The 22,866-nt window shown below is 35.9% G+C and overlaps 1 protein-coding gene across 3 annotated transcripts in view; it reads left to right on the forward strand.

Moving 5' to 3' along the window:
• LOC123313594 (heparan sulfate glucosamine 3-O-sulfotransferase 1) overlaps nt 1–22,866 on the forward strand; it is a 92,214-nt gene that overhangs the window by 12,646 nt on the left and 56,702 nt on the right. The window contains exon 1 of one of the 3 annotated variants that reach the window (XM_044898541.1): nt 601–786. The exons of the other annotated variants lie outside the window; for them this stretch is intronic. The gene's annotated coding sequence lies outside the window, so the exon portion shown is untranslated. Of the gene's footprint in view, nt 1–600; nt 787–22,866 lie in introns of those variants that run through there. 3 annotated transcript variants of the gene reach the window in all.

Here is a 22,866-nt window from a genome sequence, read left to right on the forward strand (position 1 = left end):
TCGTATTAGGATCTTTTTCAGTAATCATTTTCAATGTTTTTTTCAACTTTGGCACTTGGAAAGTTTTGTATAGGTGATTTTTGAAGAAACGCTTCATTTTGACCAGTTCTACCTTCTGTTAAAAAAAAAGCCTCACCTTCAAATACACCCCGTATATATAGTATATTAGAACAAGAGATCAAAACGTCCTCAGTTTTGAAAAGCTGAGTCTCAGCTAAACTAGACCAAACTCGCAATCAAGCACAAAAATTATGACAAACACATCAACAAACCTTACGGGGATCAGAATGCTTGCAAGCCCCGAAATTTCAACCCTTTCCAACCATGAAGCCCTACTGCCCGTCGTCCCCCGAACATTTTTTCCTCGTCAGACCTTGTTTACGACCGTCCGACGGCGAGTCATGAATTAAAAAAACCGAGCGTCTTTTGCAACGCGAAGTTCTTCAGCAACAGTTGTCGAGCGTCAGGAGCGAATCAAGTAAAGCCAGAACACTCGATTCCGAGACCGCGGCCTTCCATATCGATCTGAACCGGCGCTGGCGCGTTAACACGGCCAAGCTTGGCGCTGTTTTGCCGGCGATGCTTGTTCGCGCCTGTGAAAAGAAGCGTACGACAAAAAGTCGAGCAGTGAGTGCAGCGCGCCTGAAAAAGATGGATTCGCAACATTCGCTCCCGACGCGGTAGTGAATAGGTTGATCAAATTCTGCGTTTTGATCTCTGCAAACCGATTTGATGTAACCGAGTCATCTTTGGACTACCCACCGGCAGAGCGGCTGTGCTCGATTGGTGAGTGAACGAACGCTGATATGGTCCTTTGGTTGATATCTAATGTGATTTCGCACATTCTGATTCAGGTTGATCTCTTATAATTGTGGCTTAGGAAGGAAGCTTGTGAAGTGCTTTCCTTTGTTATTACTGTGAATATGATGAGAAGGATCAAATTATTTAATTCCTCAGATATCAACCAGAATCTAAACTTTTTCTGATTCAATCATATATTGGAACACGTTTTTTATATTGCAAATGAGCTGATATATGAAAAAGTAAAGAACTTTCTAATTTCTGTGGATTTTGTGTACTTACCGTAAGAATTCTCCAGCATGTAGATTGGACAATCAGTAATTATGAAGGATTTCACTGTAAGAATCCCACAGCAATATATTTTCATTTCACCGCAAATTGATGTTTCGAATCTTTCAAAAAATAAATTAAAACATTTCGAAAATATTTTTTTACAATTTTAGCTATAATTATGAATGACCTATTTCATTGGAGATATTTCTTCAATAACTTTCATTTTTCATTAATGTGTTTTTACTTTCTACTGCAGATTATTTTTAATCAATCTTATAGGTACTTTTCCTCTATCCAATCCAAATAATTGGCCAATATTCCAGATTACAAATTGTCATTAGGGTTGTATAATGAATTTCAGAACCACCAGAAATTATTATTTAGGATTTTGAAGTACTCTTTTCCTCTGATAACAGAATGGCGAATGCGCAAAATTTTAGGTGTTGTGTGGAAATTTATAATTTTCATACATGAATCCATCAATTCTAAGAAATATTTTTGGAATTTCTTTTACGAAATCCTCTGAAACGTATTATACATATTCAAATTGTGGATTCAAGTTTTATGAAGAATTTAGAGGCAGGTTTAGGAATATTTCATAGCGTTCTTGCTCAGAAAAAAAAATAGGCACAATTTTTGTTCTCAAATTATTCAACATGCCGGAATAGTTGGGTGAAATTTTTTTATAGCGATCAAATTTGGGTGGAAAAATGTGAGAAAAAAAATAGTGCGAGTAAATTTTTTTTCTGAGCACACCATAGTAACCTTGGGATAATCTTTGATCATGTTGAATAGGCTGATTCATCCGTAATATTCGATCAGAAAAAAAAACAACAAAACATCAACATTTGTAGCTGTGGTACTGATGAAAACAATCAATGATATGATGATTTCGACGAATTCCACAAAACTGTCAATATCTCGAAAACCAATACACTTTTACTAGAAACAAATTTTGATATTCTGGTCAGAAATGAATTGAGCTATTACCATGTACCGGATTGACGTCGGTTTCCGGGACACCCTGTATATGAAATTTATTCGGTTGTGAATATTCTATCTGGTGAAATTCAAATCAGAATCCTCTTTATTCAACTCCTTTAATTTTTCAACCTATGATTGAACTATTTCACATCTGTAAAATATAACTACACAAGAAATAAATAGTCATTTCACATACACAAATGTTGACTTATTCAGTATTCCCTTTGATTTTTGTCAACCTAAATAAAATAGTACAACGAAGAAAAAGACTTCTCGAAGATTATGTAAAAATATCTCAATAATGTTTGAAATCTTATCACCAGTCAAATAAATTAGATTGACCAAAAAAAAGCCATCAAAATAAGACTCAATTCGTTCAGTTTCGAAGTCAAATCGAGAACAGTTACGTACACAATCTATTCCACAAAAATAAAAAATAAATTATCCCAGAACTTGAATGAAACAATGCCATATATTTTCGGCGATCCAAAGAATCAATTTCGAGCTCACAAAATGCGAGACCTTTGCAAAAAAAAGTCGTGGGAGGAGTGTAACACGGAAATAAAGATGGAAACAGGAAGGAACGATAAATATTTGAAACAACCAGACCGGATTCGAACTGAATAAAAAAAATCCATCCCCTTCAAGGACAAAAGGATCGGTCGAGGATGCTCCAAGAGATGTCTGCGAGAATCTTCCTCTGTTTGTTCAGAATTAATAAAACATTAATGTTCAAGCAGCAAGAACTTCCACCCGCTTTAGAACTTTCACTCGGCATTCTTAAGAGAATAACGTAAATTCGTTATGGTCAACCTTTCCAAAACACTTAGGTCGGGTTTCATAAAGCTTGATCAAGGAATCATCGCTTGATTGACGAATAGACGTCAATTTGGTTTCAATCGATAATTCAGTCATGATCATTTGGAATATCATTCTCACATCAAATTATGATGTTCATACGTTCATTAAATTATTCTCAATTGCTACTTCTTCAATATATTCAGAAATGAAAAATTTTCAGTGATTTCGTTTTAGAAATCGAGTGACTGTCAAATCGGTGATCAGACAATCAAAGTTTTATGAAACCCGCTGTTAATCATTGAATCGTAATAAAGGCTGCTTATTCTGACTGGTACAAAATGGTAGAATCTCATTATGACCCTGTGATTAATGTTGGTTTTTCATTTCCTTACCAGTCACCTGAAGCAGTTTTCTTCAGTGAACATTGCATTCGTATTTATTCCTCCACTTTCTACATCTCCATCAATTATTCGGCCTGCATGGTCTAAACTTATAATGAATAAATATGAATAATCTCCTTGTGGTGGCCTAAAGGGGATTACTGGCGATCATGAATATTAACAGGTACGATAAAACCCTCGAAGTACACCCCCTCGCAGCGTCTTGAACATCTGATGGGCCATGATTTAACAACCATAAATAATGCAAACCAGTCGATACCATTCCCAATTCAATGGAATATTGAAGAGACCTCGTAAGTCCTCATTATTTTTCCGCATCAAGCGATGTTGGCGCACTGGTGAGAAGATAAGTCCATTAATTTTTGATAGACTCTCGGACTGCCTACATCTCACCACTCCATCATTTCCATTGAATAACATGAATAATGATGAAACAGTTTATTAGGCCCTCTGAAAGGAATACGGATTCTTGGGATGGGTATTTTTCCAAGCGTCCAGATTCACAAGAATGATGCATTGCCAGTTTGTGGGAATTTCGATTTTCAATTTTCCCTCTACAGAATTTTCAGGCATTGTGCTAGGAATGTGTGAAAATATGTAGATGCACAGGAATGATGCATTGCTAGTTTGTGAGAATTTAGATTTTCAATTTTCCCTCTACAGAATTTTCAGGCATTATGTAAGGAATGTGTGAAAATATGTAGAATCTCAGGATATATCTGGTACTCCACAAATAAACTGCTCCACATGAGTTAGGGATATTGACTCAAATTGCAAAAAAAATATAGTTAAAATAAGATTTTTGTGATGAAAATTCATATTAATATGATTTCAAGTTGCAAATTAATTGCAGCCTGTAGGTCTGCAGCGTAACAGGGTGGTTAAGAAAAATAAAGTAAAATAACGAAATTGTATTCCCGGAGAATTCAAGCATTTTAAGACTATCAATACAATGTATGGCCTCCACGAGCATCAATAACAGCTTGACATCTTCTACTTCACACGAGGTTGTTGAACATTTGTTGGGGAATTTGGATCCATAAACGGGACAGAAGCTCTCTCAGATCATTTAAGGATTCTGGGGTAGGTTGATGATTATCTAATCTTCTTTGGAGCATATTCCATACATGTTCTATGCAATTCAAATCTGGAGAGTGCGGAGGTATTGGTAAATGTGGAATACCAAGCTCCTCGCGCGCATTCTCAACTATGACTGCACGGTGCGCTCTAGCGTTATCGTCTAGAAATTGAAAAGTTTCACCAATATCAGCGTGAAAATTTGGCACAACATTGTCAATGACATGCTCCCTATAGTGTAGGGCGGTCATAGTCCCAGCACAAATGTGTAGATCTGTGTGCCCGGCGAAACATATCCCGGCCCATACCATAACACTACCCCCTCGGAATGGATGGACTTCTTGGACATAGCGACGATTACGGGGTAAGCGTGGGATTGTCCATACCCTTATTCTTCGAGAATCTGAAAATCGTCCATATCTGAATTCATCAGTAAAAAGGATACTACGCCATTGATCGTTCCAATGGATATGTTGCCTTGCCCATTCCAGTCTTTGACGCTTATGGTCACGTGTTAATGGAACTCCTCTAGAACCTAGATTCACCTCTCTCAAACGGCTTCTGATGGTTTCGATGGAAACTTGGACCCCATCTGCATTTTGAAGAGTATTCCGTAGCATTCTACACGTAGATGTAGGGTTTCTTCTCGCCGAAACGGTGATGAAACGATCCTGAGCAGGTGTTGATTTTCGCCCACCAAGCCTTGGTCTTTCCAACACGGAACCTGTCTCCCTGAACCTATTTCAAAGTCGAGATATCACACTTTGGCTGACTTGGAGCCTTTCCGCTACAACAACCTGAGTTAGGCCACCCTGTAGCATTCCGATAGCCCTATTAGCCTCAGCGTTTGTTAATTTACGTCTTGGCATTTTCAGAAACCCGTTTCAAATCGAAGCCGTTGATAAACTGACTTCATTTCAAAATAAGAACATTCATGAAACATATGCAAAGAACCAAACTTCAGAAAAAAGGCGACCAGATTGACGAAATGTCTCATACTGATTTTTGTTGGATCGATTCAAGTTCTTATTGAGTTTTAAATGATTTTACAGCGATTTTCTCGAAGATTACATACTTTTAAAAACGATTGAATACGATATCCCTAACTCTTGTGGAGCAGTTTAGTTACTGAGAGGTAGCATCGTGTAATTATGTCAGAAGAAAGGCATATTGGTTAGCTACAAATGACATCTATTAGATTTATTGTATTCTTATTCGAACAATTTTCGTGAAAAGGAACCTGTTTCAAGAAAAGAGACAATATTCTAGATTCTAGTTTTTCCAGACTGGGTGAATTTGCAGACAGGGTAATCGATACTGAGGGTTCCTCTAGGACGTTGAATTCAGTAAAAAAGCTTTTATTGGTTTACTTCGAATGCGACCTTCCTTAATGTTCTCGATGTATATGTAGAAATTTGCGCTGCAATAAAAAAACATTCAGCCCTTCGACCCTCTGGAGAGGTGGAAATACCTCACGTCTTCGGATGTAAGTTGAAAAAGGTCCCATGTAGAATCCGCAGAAGACCCTGAATTATGGATAAGTATGTAAACTTGTTTTTATTTTTACGGTGGGGTCCACAGGAATATGATTCGGCGACAACTCTGGGAATTGAACCGAAAAGGTTCTTACAATATTATCTTTTATATGATGTTGGAAAAACATTGAAGACATCGATTTTGTCTTGAATGCTGGATATTTGGCCGTTACAAAATATTTAAAATGTTTATGGTTGTTACTGTTTAGGATATCACAGTTTTATTTCATCAGCAATTTCACAGTTTTCGGGACATTGGACATTTTTCAATTGGTACTGTTTTTTGATACGATTTCTATATATTGAAGAAGCTATTTCCAGAATTTCTACCATGTTTTTGACATAACAAATGGCATAGTTTATTAATTGTTAGAGATCAGAGGACGAAAGAAGTCAACTTCTTCTTCAGGGCTCTGAACGAGTAATACAAAAAGGTGTTTTAATATATTCTGAAAAGTCTTGAGTAAAATGAAGATTATAAAAAAAATTTCAGATTTTTTTCCTTTCCTTTTCTCTTCTTCTTAGAGTCACAAACACAAAGAGTATTAATCAAATACATTCGAAAAATTATTAGGGCTAGAAAGAATAAAATGGTGATTCACATCTTCAGTTGACTCCTATTGTCCACTTGGAGAAGACGTAAAATATCATCATTTAAAAATCACAGGTACAAAGATACGAGGAAGACATTAATTTTGATTGCCAGTGAAAAACCTGTCAACACATCATACAGTGTAGATGGAAAATGCATGTTGAAATTAGTAGGTACGTGAAATGCAATGTTTTTGCTGAGGTCGACAAAAAATGTCTTTGATGATTGTATAAGTGCTTTAATTCCAAGCCAACTTGTGAAAGAATTAGATGAATTTGAATGAACGCTACTTATTTTGTGTTGCGTTTTACACTGAATATTAAAGGTTCATCAATTTCGATTTGGAATATTTCGAAGACTTTGAGACTGCTAATCTTCACTTGGAATTTGAGGTGTTTGCACTGGATCTCTACGAGAATGTATGTATTGATATCTAGTTAGCCTAGACCAGTACCATGCTTAAAAAAAATATTGCGTTACCATAACAACGAACAATAACTCATTAGAAGTGTCAGTGTGAAGGGTGCAAGTGCAAGGTTCAAAAGAGGTAAATTTTCCATTGAAGATGATGACCGATCGGGAAGGCCAGTTTCTGTGTCAGTCCCAGAAAATATCGATGCAGTTCATGACATGATTTTATCAGACCGTCGAATTCGGCTAACACGGATATCTAAAGCACTGAATATTTCATACGAACGCGTTCATCATATAGTTCACGTCAATTTGGACATAAGAAAAATTGCTGCAAAATGGATACCCCCATGTTTGAATGTTGACCAAAAGCGTGCAAGGGTAGAAGCATCGCGTTCGATCTGTGCTCGATTTGAAAACGATGTAGACTTCTTAAACCGAATTGTTACTTTGGATGAGACTTGGGTACATTTCTACGATACAGAAATAAAGCAACAATCCATGGAATGGCGACACTCTGGTTCTTCAAGACCTAAGAAGTTTCGTGTGCAAAAATCTGCTGGAAAAGTTCTTGCTTCAGTTTTTTGGGATTGCCATGGAGTAATCATGATTGATTTTTTGGATAAGAGTAGAACAATAACCAGAGACCGGAGACTATTCGACATTACTGACCACACTACGGGAAAAAATTAAAGATAAAAGATTCGGAAAGCTATCCAAAGGTGTTTTGTTTTTGCATTACAACTCTCCACACAAATCTCATGTATCCATGCAAAACATTCGTGATTTGGGGTTTGAATTACTAGAACAACCCTTCTTATTCACCAGATTTGGCTCCATCCGACTATCATCTCTTTCCTCAACTGAAAATTTTTTTAAAAGGTTGTGAATTTTATTCCAACTAGGAGGTAATAAAAGCTGTGGAGGTCTGGTTTGCAGAGCAAGAAGAAACATTTTTTTGAAAGGTCTAGAGACGTTGCAAATTCGCTGTGATAAATGTATCCAATTAAGAGGAGTAATAAAATATTTTGACATTGAAATTTTGTTTAGTTCTATAGTAGGCTAAGAATTTTTCAATATATCCTCGTGTATCTCTATAATTTTCAAAAAGGTATTGATGAGTAGACGTGAAAATATTGATGAAAAAACATTTTCGCTGTAACGAATAAGCAGAGACATAAAATTCGGCCTCAGAAGACAATAAATTTCGTAATTTTTCCTCCTATATTACCAGCCAATCCTGTGTTGAGTTCAATATGATACGCTGGTTTATGACCTTCGTAGTCGTAAAATGTAATAGGAGGTATCAAGAAAAGTGACAGTGAGGAGAGTATCCAATGGCTACTTATGATTGTATGGACCGGAAAATAACACAAAATCTTCCTCAAAATTTTCATAACATAGTATGTAGGTTGTATTAATTTTCAACGAACTCGTTACATTAGGAAGCACTTGAATCACATACTGGATTGATAAGCGACTTTTTGGGGTTGTCCTCCTCGTCTATTACTGGGTCAGTGGATTACGAATATCAATTTATAAAGGTAAATCGCTCAATTCGTGGTTGTTTAGCTTCAAACTCACTTTTATCGTTCATCTCTCAGAATTCACTTTCAAGTCCGAACCGCAAAACGGAATGACACGGACATAACTCATTCAAATAACTACAATCGATATTCACCGTTTGATACGGATTTCATATGCCGGTAGTATACAAGTGGAGTACGATGAAACGCCACAAATATGTCAGTTATAATGAATGTGCACGGATTTATCGGATTATTTAATCGTTATGTCATAACGACTGCTGATGAGCAAAATTTGATTTTGACACTGCTCCAAACATTGCGGGCTGTTTTTTCAATATACGATGTAGTTTGGCATGAATTTGGGGCGAGGCCTGGGAGCCATATTTACTCGTCAATTATTCAAGTTTGGCCGATTTGGGGTCAATATTTCGGCCAGAGAGATGTCACGTCCTTGGACGGATGGAATCAGGAGCAAATCGGCAGACTTCCAGTCCTTCGCTGAAAATTGGGAGACTTGCTCCAAATATTTGGATTCTTCAATCTTTAGAACTAAATGGTCTGATCTTCTGATCAATGACAATGTGAATGAGGATGTAGATATTTCATATGAGAATTTGTACGACTTTTTCCTGAAATTAAGGAGTCCAAAATATTTCCGATTTATCCGATTTTATCTGCAAAAACCATCGAAACGATAAAATTGAAGAATCGAATGAATGAGAAATGAGAAATTTATAAAAATTTGAATGATTTCTAAATTTCGAAATAGTAACAAACGTAACGATTCTAAGTGACTTATTTCAGCTGAATTGAACAAAAATACATTTCTACTGTAGAATATGATTTTATAGAATGATCCAAGCTGGTTGTTCACCTATTGCTCTGTCAAGAATATGTACCATACATATCTTCGTATGATACATGAAACTAGAGATAAAAACCTCAGAAAAAACTCTCTGATTGCCCGTATAGGTAAGTGTAATGATAATGAATTTCTGATGGTAGAAAGAAGAAAGGTTCTATGATGTATGCAGCGGTGGGGAAAGCGTCTGCAGGTTTTCCAAGATGTAAAAAAAAAGTCTGAGCGTGTCAGATTAAGATACTGTATATGCCCTACGTGTCTCTGGTAATAAATTCATGTTAAACTGACAGTTTTCGTGGTGGGGATAGCCGTACGAAAGAGTTGAAAATGGTAAAAAAAATTTTTTTCGAGAGTGTCAGATTTTTAGAGGATATGTTAATTGGACCCAAGGGAAGTTACTTTTCAAGGGACTGACAATTCGGACGTGACGCAAGGTCACAGCGGTCCTTGTATATACTCGACAGTGTCAGATTGTCATACAAATGGTCTGCAGACGAGTTGACCCATTAATCTGACACTAATCAGAGGGGATTTTCTTAATCTGACACTTTGAAGATACATAATAACAATGCATTTTTTTTAATATCTGCCTTCCTGTGCCTCTAATCGTTTCTGCCTTCATTATCAAAGTCATAGATAATAAAATTCTATACAGCTTTTGTCTGAAGCAATTTTGCCTACTCTTAACCGTTTTCGAGTTAGAGGGCGATAAGAGCGAGGAGCTTAGCCACACATGCGAAAGGCCAAGGTCAATGTAGAAACCCAGTATGATGTACATTCATCGCCATATACCTCAAGAACGTTTGAACGTAGAAAAAAATTGCTTCGGTCGAAATTTGTAGGAAATTTTATGCTCTACAACTTTTGTAATTAATGCGAAAACAATTTGAAGCCCAGGAGAGGAGATATTTCGAAAAAACTGATTTTTGTGACTTTTATGGCACATTTTTATTGTTTCGGCAAGTTTGGCGCCGTCCCTCAAATTCTCGACACGCTCAAATTGTCAGTTTAAGAGAATATATACCTTGCAACACGCTCGAATTTTTGGTAGAGGTTCTCTACAGGATCCAAGGTATCGCCCCTTATATTAATCTGACACGCTCGAGTAAATCTTTCTCTCTTGGGCTCCCCAACTATTAACAATGCGTCTGAGCACTGACTGCTTACTTCACAGAAGGCTCTGAAACCGAAGTAGAATTTAAGGAATAGCTCAGGCCTTGACATTTTGAATTCCCTTTCAGTGCAATCCTGCAGTTCTTCTCTCAAAATACGGAGTAAGTTCTTTTTTGGCCAAATCAACTTTCCACTAATAATCCACCTATTTCCTCTCGAATCCTTTTTGGGCGGAAGGTGAAATTTGAATGGCATATCCAGAACGAAATTCACCCTCGATACAATACACCCCATTCGTACCGTTCGGTGTGGCTTGAAAAGCCATTAACTTTTCGAAGGCTAGCTCCGAAACGTATTCAATTAGACGTAGTCGACTATGTTTGAATTTTCCCGTTTTTTTTCCTTTCCACTCGTAAACAACCATCAGTCGGGCATACCTTGGCATCAAAACGTCTAGAGTGACCTTAGGAACGGCCATATTTCATATAGATAATGGCAACCGAGCGCATAAACTTCCTCAGACGAAGAAAGGTTAGCCTCTCGAGTGGAGCATCGAATGGCAATCGCAGTAACGAATAGCGATAGAAAAAATTTCAGTAATGATGTAAAAGAGGAACATTTTCGAACCGATGCCTGATTTCATTAGTATGATTGTCGAGTTCTCGAAGTTTCTCGTTTAAAATTTGAACATACCAGTTGAAGTTCCATGATCAATAGGAAACTGTAGCTCCAAGCAAGTTGTCTCGATGGAATATTCGAAATGTTTTTTTCATCGAGAGCCTTATTGGATAGGCAATTTTACATTCCCTCGTAACAACTGAAAGTTCGGCACGAATTATACAGCATGACTTGTATGGAATAAAACTCAGGATGATTGAAGGTAAAAAAGAGTAGAAGAAGAAATTTTATTTCTCAATGATAATAATTTAATTTTATCAGTTGTTGAATTTTTGATTGAACGACTGAGTAGATGAAAGAGATCTTTGTTCATTTTAAAAACAGTGTCAACTTCATGCATAGATTTATTTTTCCTAGAGTAATTTCTTTAGTTTGTTTTACCAGCTTTTATCATATTTCAATCTTTAATTCTACATTTCTGAGATGAAGCCATCATCTTAATCCAATACTTTTCGTGTTCTATTTTTGTCTGACCACCTGTTGCAATCATCTTCTGTACATTTTAGTATTTCTTATGAAAGATCTTCTTGATTTAGACAAATATTTTTGATGAAAGTGGGGTGGAAGACTTCCGAAAAGAAAAATCTTACATTTTATGGTGTCACTTCAAGTTCGAAGTCACCACAAATAGTAGTATACAAGCAATGCGACAATAAGTAATTTTGCTGATTGAATTAATGCTTTGAGGGAGATGGTTCACATTTAAGTCAAGAAATTACTACTAAATCCTGATTTCCAATAATAATTTAAGCTTTTATCGACACGAAATAAATTCCATTCCAGTAGGTGCGAACTTTCCTCTAGATATCTTTTCGTGTGCAAATGTTTTTCATTACCATTTCAAAATGGTGTCCATCCAAAAAAACTCTGCAAGGACCTCGAAATAGCTTCTTATTTAATAATTTCTTAACAAGGAAATGTGATATCATAATCTGGGATACGCAACTGTATATTTGCTCCACCTTCCAGTCGTATGCAAGATGTATATTTGTCAGTTTTGAAATGAAATTTATATTCAGCTCTGCACCTTGTTAGGCTCGGAGGCAACCTGAATAGAACTGGCATCAGCGTGAAATTTCTGCGAACCCCTGTAACGAATTTGTGCCCCCTATGATGTACTAAATAATCTGCATTTCGTTTCTGGATGTTGTTTCACAACAAGCTTGCCTCACTGGCAATTTATTTGGGACAAGCAGCGGAGCATTATTTTTGATTATTCCAAACTGAAGACGTTAATTTTGTGACGTTCTTCAGATACAAAGAAGAAACTGTGAAGTGCAAGAAAGCAATGGAATAAATTAAAGACAATTCAGCTTATCCTATCTGATATACCAAACAAATAGAATTCAGTCTTTGCGGCATAAGTCTCGAAAATTCTTGATTTTAACACTGTCAATCGCCTGTAACCTATTCCCGTGTTGAAAAACCTTTAATCAGAGACAACTCTGCCTAAATTTCATTTCTTTACGCAACATACAGAACGGAAAATGGCAGGCACTGCAATAAAACAGTCGATGTTCAATTTAAATACGAATCTTCTTAATATGATTGTCTATATAAATATGTACTCATGAATCCATAAAATATACCTATCTTACTTAATTCTTTTTATTTCTCATTTAACTTCCAATAAATTAATATTCCTCCACTATAGCAGAACAACGTCTGCCTTATCAGCCAGTTGTCAAATAATTTTTGACCATTGCTAATTCTTTTGATGATTCCTTCATTATAGATGCATGGACCCAGGCAGCAAACGTACGTCATAATGACATACCTTAAAGGTCATGTCAGACATCATATAGACCTCAAAGTTAACGTCTAGATGACGGTCAAATGTTAGCGTCATTATGACGTCAGTGTATGATATTATTTTGACGTCAGTGTATGACGTTATTTTGACGTCTTATGAAGGGGATGACGCCTTAAGAGGAAGGCAATTAATATAATAAGAATTAATTCAGATGCATACCACCCGCCGATACGAATTCGACAGGAGTTACGATCTGAATGAGCTAGCCAATATGCCATCGTCAGGGTCACCGAATAGAGTACGCACCATCGAAGAAAAGCAGATGCTGACCATGGTTTCGACCTCGTTTGACCTGGTCGGAGCAACATAGCTTCTTCTCCTATGAAGTAACGTTTGGAATTGACGGACCCTTATTCAATACTGGCACGCGCTTCTAAGTACTATATGCAGTAACGTCACGTAAAGACGTCGTTATTACGTCACCTTCAATGACATTCACAGGACGTCATTTTCGCGTCGATGACGTCTACCGTCAGGAAATCACCAATTGAGTACGTCATTTAGATGTACGTTTGCTGCCTGGGGACAGATTCTTGAAAATAGCTAAAGACTCCCCTGATTCTTGAGGATAATTTTATCGAAAAAGAGTATCACTAAAACAGGAAGCCCCAAAACAGCCATATTTTATATTTACTGCTGACCGAAATGAAGAATTAGGCTCCGGATCTAGCATTTCTGGAATTAATTGCAATTAATTACTTGTGATACATAACCCCCATATTGAATTCATTTGATAAGGATTCCAGTTATAAATCAAACGGAGATAATCCGAGATAAGCGATGGAGCACCGGAGCAAAGCCTCTGTTTTGAAGTGCGATCCGTAATCGAATTGCCTCTTCCGGGAAGCAAGGACATTTGTTCATTTCAACTGAGTTATGATTTTTTTTCATCAGGGTTTCCAATTTCCGATACTATGCGCACAGGTGTTTCGGTCTTCTTCCAATTAGAATTCACCCCTACAGGCGAGCATGCAGTACCAAGATGAGACAAATTCACATTTGTAGCTGTCTATTCCAGAGAATAATCTGTGCGATTTAATTCGACAAATTACGTTCATGCAAGGTATAAGAAAAGAAGTTCTCATCTGTAGAATTCAAGAGAATCCACAGAAATAGAAACGATATGAACTTATGAACGAGGCAAATTGAAACAAATTCATAATTTCAAACGAAGTAGGGTGATGAAAACAGAACAGATAGTGGTGAACAATATTTATAATTAATGGTTCCAAAAAGATGGTATGGCTCCACATAACTCTGTTGATGTGTGTTATAGAACGTGTAGAATAATTAAAAACCGGAGTTTGGCAAAAGGTCCCCATCTCTGGCCACCACGTTAACCAGATCTATATCAATATATCTTCTTATGTTTAGGGAAGCATAGAAAATATGATATATGCAACTCTTCACTGGTTAAGAGGAATACAACTCGTGAGAAAAGCGTTTAGCCTCGCGTAAGATCATAACTGAATTTCTTATTAATTTATCCACTAGTTATACTCCTTTGTAGTTCCCTCTTATTAGGGAAGCAACGCGTTAGGCAATTCTGAGACTGACATGAAGGGTCAGCACTTAGGGCATATCCTTTATATTAATTTTCCTATCAATTCCTTCGATCTCTTTATTGTAGCAAAGTTGTGTTAATGTTATACACAGAGCAATGCTACAACTGTAATAATGCTAAATCAATGTCATATGATATCTCATATCATCAAAATTCAAAAATGAAATAAATAATCCATTTATTCAACATTCCATTTGAAAAAACGAAGTTGATAGCTTTTTTCAGTATAACCGTAAGAGGCAAAAATATGAGAACATTTCAGATTTTCTAGACATGCCGGATAACATACTGCAGATGAATTTAGAGAAAATATCTTGAGTGGTTCTCCACATAATTTTGGGTGAGGTTGAGAAAGAATGTCTCTGTAGATTGCCTCTTCCAGCCATACTACATTGCTGTGAGAATAAAATACCTATAAACTCTGAGAGAAACAACGAATGATCCCATGAGAGGAAAGGTGCCATTATATCCCGAATTTCCACTTAAAAGCATCAACCTAAATATGAGAAAAAGGCCAATGACAGGCAAGATTAACCATGGTCATGCTAGGAAATTACATCAGCTTAAGTAAATCTCCCACGAGATGAGATATAATGCTCTTATCTCAATAGGACTTGAGTTATTACTTCAATTAGATAAAAATACCCGTGAGTCTTCTCTACCGCCAATTACTATATTATTCAACGCATTTTCTTTCATTATACGATGAAACATTGATAGCCGCCTGGGGCTGGAGAAAATTGAAGAATTCGTTCTCCTTTCATACACTCTGTGCAAGAAACTCTCAGCTGAATTGGATCTGAATTATTTGGAAGCAAAAGGATAATCGTAAAAACTAACTGTCCCTTAATGGAAAGAGCAATTTTCTCGAAAATTCATTTGGTAGTTGAACTTAATAACTAATAAAAATTGAAACTTACAACCCAAGAAGAACATCTGCTCCTTATGTGGTCGTTCAAAAGTAATCTATCAATTCATCTTTTACAATCTGCTTCTGAAAAATTGTTTGCTTTTGGACTCTCATAGTTTAAATTTGAAGGCAAGAGATAAAAGATTAGCACTGTATATATTTGCAGCTACACAACTTTTGAAGAAATTTGAAGGAAAATGAACAATAAATTTTGATAAGTCTCTTTCACTCTTTCACAATTTCTTATTCTATCGCAATGAACACTCATTCTACAAACCATAACTCTTTCACATTTACAGGAGATTTTGTACCTGAAGGAAATAAAATAGTTAAAATGATATATTCTACCTCAAGGATGAATATACAGAATAAATTCCTGAAGCATGTCAGGAAGTGAATCAAGTTTGGGTGTTGGCTGAAAAAACTCCCGTTGTGAAGCCACCAATTTTTATGATATATCTCATATTCGCCGCCTAAATTCGACCGTATGCCCCTGTCTCTTTTCGAGAATTGGAGTAATGTGAAAACGACATGAACTTCCACTAACTCACTTGAAAATACCTCTCTGAATAAACGCATATGGCCCTCTTGAGAATCACCCCGTAAGAGCTCCATCCACAGCAGCGGCTCGCACAACTGTCATTGATTTTTCCACACATCCTGCTCGCACATAATACAGAATGACAGATTGATCTTGTTGAGTGGATGGAAAAGTTTATGGCACATCTGGTGTAAACACGGAAGAATGGATTGAAAATGTTGCGACATTCAGTTTACATCAGAAAAAAAATTACATCGGGGGCAGAGATGTTTTAGCATATATTAAGCTGAGGAAATGAAGAAGCAGCAAAAGCATATGTGCTTTACACTCAAGTAGGATATATTGCCGGATGAAGGTTCCTTATAAGCCCTTTCATTGTATGTATTTCTTTCTCCAATGAATTTACTTTGGAGTATGTACCAGACATAAGGTTTATTACTCTACGATTTTGACCATATTGGAGCAACAAAACAGTACACTACTTTTTACAGAACTGAGGATATAAGGATAGTATACATTACAGCAAACCTGCAACGTCTGTAGACCTTTCAAATAAATTAGTTTCTTCTTGCTCTGCAAACCAGACCTCCACAGCTTTCATTACCTCCTAGTTGGAAGAAAATTTACGACCTTTTAAACTTTTTTTCAGTTGAGGAAAGAGATGATAGTCGGATGGAGCAAAATCTGGTGAATAAAGGGAGTGTTCTAGTAATTGAAACCCTAAATCACGAATTTTTTGCATGGCAACATGAGATTTGTGTGCAGGGGCGTTGTCCTGCAAAAACAATACACCTTTGGATAGCTTTCCGCGTCTTTTCTCTTCATTTTACTTAACTTAAGTAAGAACTTTTCCAGCAGATTTTTGGACACGAAATTTCTTAGGTCTTGGAGAACCAGAGTGTCGCCATTCCATCGATTGTTGCTTTGTTTCTGGATCGTAGAAATGTACCCAAGTCTCATCCATAGTAACAATAAGGTTTAAGAAGTCTACATCGTTTTCAAATTCAGCACAGATCGAACGCGATGCTTCTACCCTTGCACGCTTTTGGTCAACATTCAAACATTTGGGGATCCATTTTGCAGCAATTTTTCTCATGTGAACTTTATGATGAACGCGTTCGTATGAAATATTCAGTGCTTCAAATATCCGTTTTAGCCCAATTCGACGGTCTGATAAAATCATGTCATGAACTGCATGGATATTTTCGGGGACTGACACAGAAACTGGCCTACCCGATCGGTCATCACCTTCAATGGAAAATTTACCTCTTTTGAAGCTTGCAGTCCAATTTTTCACGATCGCATACGAAGGACATTGATCACCAAGGGTATTAAGCATATCTTCGTAACTCTGCTAACCTTTTAACCCTTTTAAATACAGGTACTTGATGATGGCTCGATACTCCACAGTTTCGATTTTCACAATTTCGGTAGACATCTTCTTTATTTCAATTTATTGCGTAACTCTGGTTTACTTTTTTGACCTCAAACTTGACACTTCTAATAAGTTATGGTTCGTTGATGTGGTAACGCAATATTTTTTCACGCATGGAACTGGTCTAGGCTAACTAGATATCAATACATCTTCGTATATGATAATGGAAATACTTTTTATTGAAATTATTGGTGTTTCCGGAGTCATATTATTGTATCTTTGCTTCTGAAATTGGGCGTTCATCAGAAAACATTTCTGGAAGGAAAGTCTTCCCTCCAGAAAATCCCAACTCCGTAAAGTTGTAAGGAAAGCGAGACCGAGTTTTGTTCATGGCCAGCAAACAACTGAATGAATTTAAGTACGGTCTCTCGGCTAATGATTCGAAGGATCGTAGATATCATCAACGATATTTTAGAGCTATCCCTGGCGAGGTTAAAGTTTCCAAGTTGGAGGAGGAAAATGATCCTACAGGGACCGTGGGGTAAGGCTTTGTGAACCGGGGGTAATCTTGGAAATATTCTTCGAGCGATTTCCTGGCAGGGCTTTCACGAGGTGATGTATGAAGTGAATATAAATAGAGACAATATTTTCGATACACAATAATTGGACGGGAGGTCTTGAATTTTTAATGTATTGAGCTGGGTTTTGAATTAAAATTCTGGATTCGTTCCCATGTACCTAACTATGTCAATTAATATAATATGATGCAGGAGTATAATTTAGCGAATTTCTTTAAATTTAACCCTGATTGAAAATAACGGTATTGAGAACAGAAGTTACCTTCAAAATTGCAGTTTTCAAGTACAGAAGAATATAATCATTAGAATTTGAGCAATGACCACAAATTTTTCCTCAGTGGGTCCTAATCGCATTATAGCAACAAGATTGTGAAAGAGATCAGAGTTGAATTATTCAAGGCACCATATTATATGAATTTCTTAAACGAAAAACAAATAAATGGAAATATTCAGATGAAGAATCGAGTTCTTATGAAAACCGATATTTTTTAGGTAAGATGCATGTAGAGATAATACACTATATAATCTCTATTCAAAAGCAATATATTATAATGTGTACCCCAATTCTCAATTTTTGAGGATCCTCTCATTCTTCTCACACGAAACTGTTAGTCATGATAAAAATCTAACCTAGGTATAATATAATAAATATATCAGCAGTTACGAGTCAATACAATATCTATGTAGTTCCAAACAAAACAAAGCAAATAGGTAGGTGTTAATGATGGCTTTACTAAACAAACTCTTCAACCAAACATGCCAAAGTGAAGAATGTTGAAACGAGGAGGGTAAATTTGTGAAAATTGAGTAATTTACATATTATACCTAACTCGTGGGAGGAAAATGATATTCATTTCAGAGGGGAAGAAACTTTATCATTTTATTCTTTTTTTTTTCATATAAAGATTATGAAACCTTATGGATATTTCAGGGAGGACACAATGTTTTTCGCGCTCTAATTTGTTGATTCGATTTGATGACATATTAGATTCATTCTGAATTCAGAAGAATTACTCAGTAACTACCTATGAAATAGAAAATATTGTGATACATTTTTGAAATTTTCCTCTGCAAAAATGTAATACTTCTTAATTCATGTAGTTCCTTCGGAAATTTTCCTGAGTTTGTTTCGTTTTCCTTAACAGGAATAGTTATTGCAAACGTGAATTCTTGATGACAGAAATCATATGCTGGAGGGATTATTATTTAGCGAGGAGTATTACGCTCAATCAATTTCTTTCACCAATTGAATTTAAATATACAGGGTAAGTCTTTGACTCATACAAATATTTTAACAGTAGATTCTTGAGGTCAAAAGAAACACTTTTTTCTTTACAATTTTTTTCCGATTCGGCGCTGATAAAAAGATCTAGCCATTTTAAGTTTTCATAATGAGCTGTGCCACCCCTGAAAAAACAAAATAACTTCAGAATAGCTAGCTAAATCTGTGACACTACACATCTGTGGATCTTTTAAACAAAGTTGTATTCAGCCAAAGTACCCAATTTTTCAAATTTAACAGATAATTTTTAATTTTTGAACATCAAATTACTCGAAAACGACGCATTATGCGAGAAAATATGAAGAACACTTTCATTTTACGAAACGTTAAAATATTCATTAGATAGCATCCAACTTAGACTCAAGAGTTGGGTTCTTTGAATTTTTGGTGGTTATGGTACGTAACGGTCATAGTGAGGAAACTGAGAGATGTAGATAATATCTCGTGTTCGAAAAAGATTCATCAAATAAATGAAAAACTATATTCCGAAATTCATTTCATTCGATAAAACCGTTTGTGAGACAGAAACTGGTAAAGAAAAAGTGTTTCTTTTAACCTCAAGAAATTAATAGGAAATGTGAGGAAAATTTTGCTGCACTTTCTCTTTTTTTCACTTAACTAAAATATAAAATGATTCGGAAAGAGAAAAATCTTTCCTATTAATCATTTCGAAAAAAAAATAAGTTCGAATTAGCACTTCATTAAACTGGATGGCAAATATCGAAATATTGAGATGTAGATATCCAATCAAAATATGTATTCAAATTGAATATTTAGTTTTTCTCATCGTACAAACAATTATTTTGATTTGAGTAACTAAGAAATTGGAAAACTACCCACTGCATTTGCTTTCGTCGAAAAAAATCACTTTCTAGATGAAAGACAAACCCAATAACCTATCTTAGAAAAGACTTCCGCAACTGAAGCAAGGCATTTTGATGAATAATTCACGAATCAACAGAAGAAAACTTCTCGAAATTACGAGTTCTCCTAGGTATTCATAATTACGGAATAGATCTTGGAGTGATGCCGACTGCCGAGCTGACTTCAGTCATATTTTGTTGCATTCGTTAAGGTCTTCTCGAGGTGAAAAAGCGTAATTAAGATGTACCCACCTTTTGCTCAGCATTTTCCATCAAAGCTCCCACCAATGTAACCGGTGTAGCGAGCTCGATTCCTATAAAGTTGTAACGAATGCAAAACGTTATTCGCCAGTTATTTTCGTTGATGGAACTCGCACAAAATGCCAAATTTCGAAATCACAAGTAGGCGACGAAAATTCGAATAATTACAGTGTTAATTCTGCATTTCAGTATAGAATCAACTCTTGTAATTTACAGGATTCTGATGAATGATTTCAATATTTCAGCGGGCGTGAGAATATTCAATACATTTGACGTGACTATGAGTGGAAAATAGAAGAAAGTTATCGAGGATATTCATAATTTCGAAGTTTGAAATGATTAGAGCATCAATTAAAAGCGAAAAGTGTGACGTTCAATAAACATCGATGCCACAAAATATTCTTCCCTCTTTTTCGATTATATTTCCTTCCTTTTCTTACTGGAGAAGTTTCTCAATATACAGGGTCAGTTCTTGACTCTACACTAGATTATTGAGGTCAAAAGAAACACTTTTTTCCTATACAATTTTTTCCGATTCTGCCCTGATAAAAAGATATATCCATTTTAAGATTTCATAATGAGCTGTGCCACCCATAGAAAAACAAAATTACCTTCAGAATAACTATCTAAATCTGCGAAACTCTCTGTGGTTCTTTCAAACAGAGTTGTCTTCAGCCAAAGTACCCAATTTTAAAAATTTCGCAGATACTTTTCAATTTTTGAACTTCTAATTACTCGAAAACGGAGCATTATACGAGAAAAATTTTTATTTTACAAAACCTTCGAATATTCATCAGATAGCATCTAACTCAGTTTCAACAGAATTTTTGGTATTTTTGGTATTTTTATGGTATAGGTACGTAATGGTCATAATAGAAAAACTGAAAGGCACAAGATATGTCTTGTGTTCGAAATTGTAACAGAAAATAGAGTTTTTCTTACCTCAAGAATCTACTGTTAAAATATTTGTACGAGTTAAAGACCCACCCTTCATTTTAACAAAAGAGTCCTAAGGTCAAATGAAACACATTTTTCTTCACCATTTTTTCTACTTCTCGGTTGAAAAGATATAAGCTCTTGAAAATCCATGAAAATGTAATTTTCGATTATATCTTATACACGATGTTATCCTCGATGTTATCGAATCGAATGATTTTCGGAATATAGTTTTTTATTGTGATGAGCCTTCTCCCGAGATGCCATGGTTCCAAGCTGAATTTCTTATTTTAATCGAAAATGAAAAAGAAATCAAAAAAACAATAATTATTCAATATTTATCATCAACGAAATTGCAGTAAGTCACTTATTGTATCATAAATACTACTGAAATGAGTTTTCACAAATACTTCAACAAAAATTTTAGCTATTATCCATCTTTTAAGAGTCGAGGTTCATGAATTAAACACCGTAGTGGACACCAAATACGAGATTTTAAGATGTATATTCCGAAATTTTTACTCAGCAGCACTAGCAGCAGTAGAGAAAAATTCCTAGCCAAGCTGCTATGACCCAATAATTTATAAAAATTCCGTACAATAGATCCGAAGATAAAGTTTATCTACACATACATAAAGTTTATCTACACATAGTCAAAAGTACATGTAGATGAAATACACTTCCTCTACACTGGTGTAAATCAAATCGAGTGTAGAAAAGTGCTACACTTTTTATGCAAACGAAAGGACCTATTATGTATAATCTTTCCAATATTTTACTGGAAAAACTGCTGGAAGATTTCTACTGATATGGATCGTTCAGAAAATTGGTTAGGGAGCGGCAAAAGTTCTGGCTGCTGTATAGTACATTATCTAGCTAGGATAAGTGAAGGTGACAGTCTGTACTGAGATTTCAGGTCGATAACGACTACTGCTCGATATTCAGAGCTGGGAAAATTCTCATTATAAATTCATGTCTCTGAGTTTACGGTAACTTTTGCCCCCTTCTTTTTACTGCTGAAGTAGTCTGATGGCGGATGCAGAATAAATCAATTTTTATGTCCGTTAGGGAACTCGAGTAGTGTATTTCCATAAAATCGAGTACAGGGAAAATAAGGCCACATTGAGGGAAATTCGAGTTTGAATTATTTTGATTTGTTGAGTGGTAGAATTTTATGTGGAGGAAATGTAGGCTTTAGGGTGGATATTTATTCTTGGATTCATGCACAACAGTCCAGTTGTCCATAACTGAGAGCTTTCAGGAGTTGAAATCGCTTGAGTGTCATATACCTAGCGGAATCAGAAAATCAGGAGTGTGATCTATTAATGGATCAGATGGGAGGAAGAAAAAACGAATGAAAACCTCAAAAGCTCATTGATTTCCATAGTGAAAATACTTCAGAAGGGAACTCAAACCCTAGATATTCATGTTAATTTTACTATTCCGATAATTCCAATGATCTGAATTTCAATTACCTATTCATAAAGATTATTTCATAATGAAAACCGATTACGTTAGAATTATCGGAATGAGTCTATGGTACTCATCCCCAACAAAGCTCCCGCCTAATTGAGCCTGAAATATTGATGAACCTCCTTGTACTGATATAACCGCAATTTGTCTGTGCAACGATCGATGGGTGCTAAAATATAGAAATCTATAAAGAACACCTTCATTTCTTCGTAT

The sequence above is a fragment of the Coccinella septempunctata genome, chromosome 5, assembly GCF_907165205.1.
Source record: "Coccinella septempunctata chromosome 5, icCocSept1.1, whole genome shotgun sequence".
NCBI lineage: Eukaryota > Metazoa > Arthropoda > Insecta > Coleoptera > Coccinellidae > Coccinella > Coccinella septempunctata.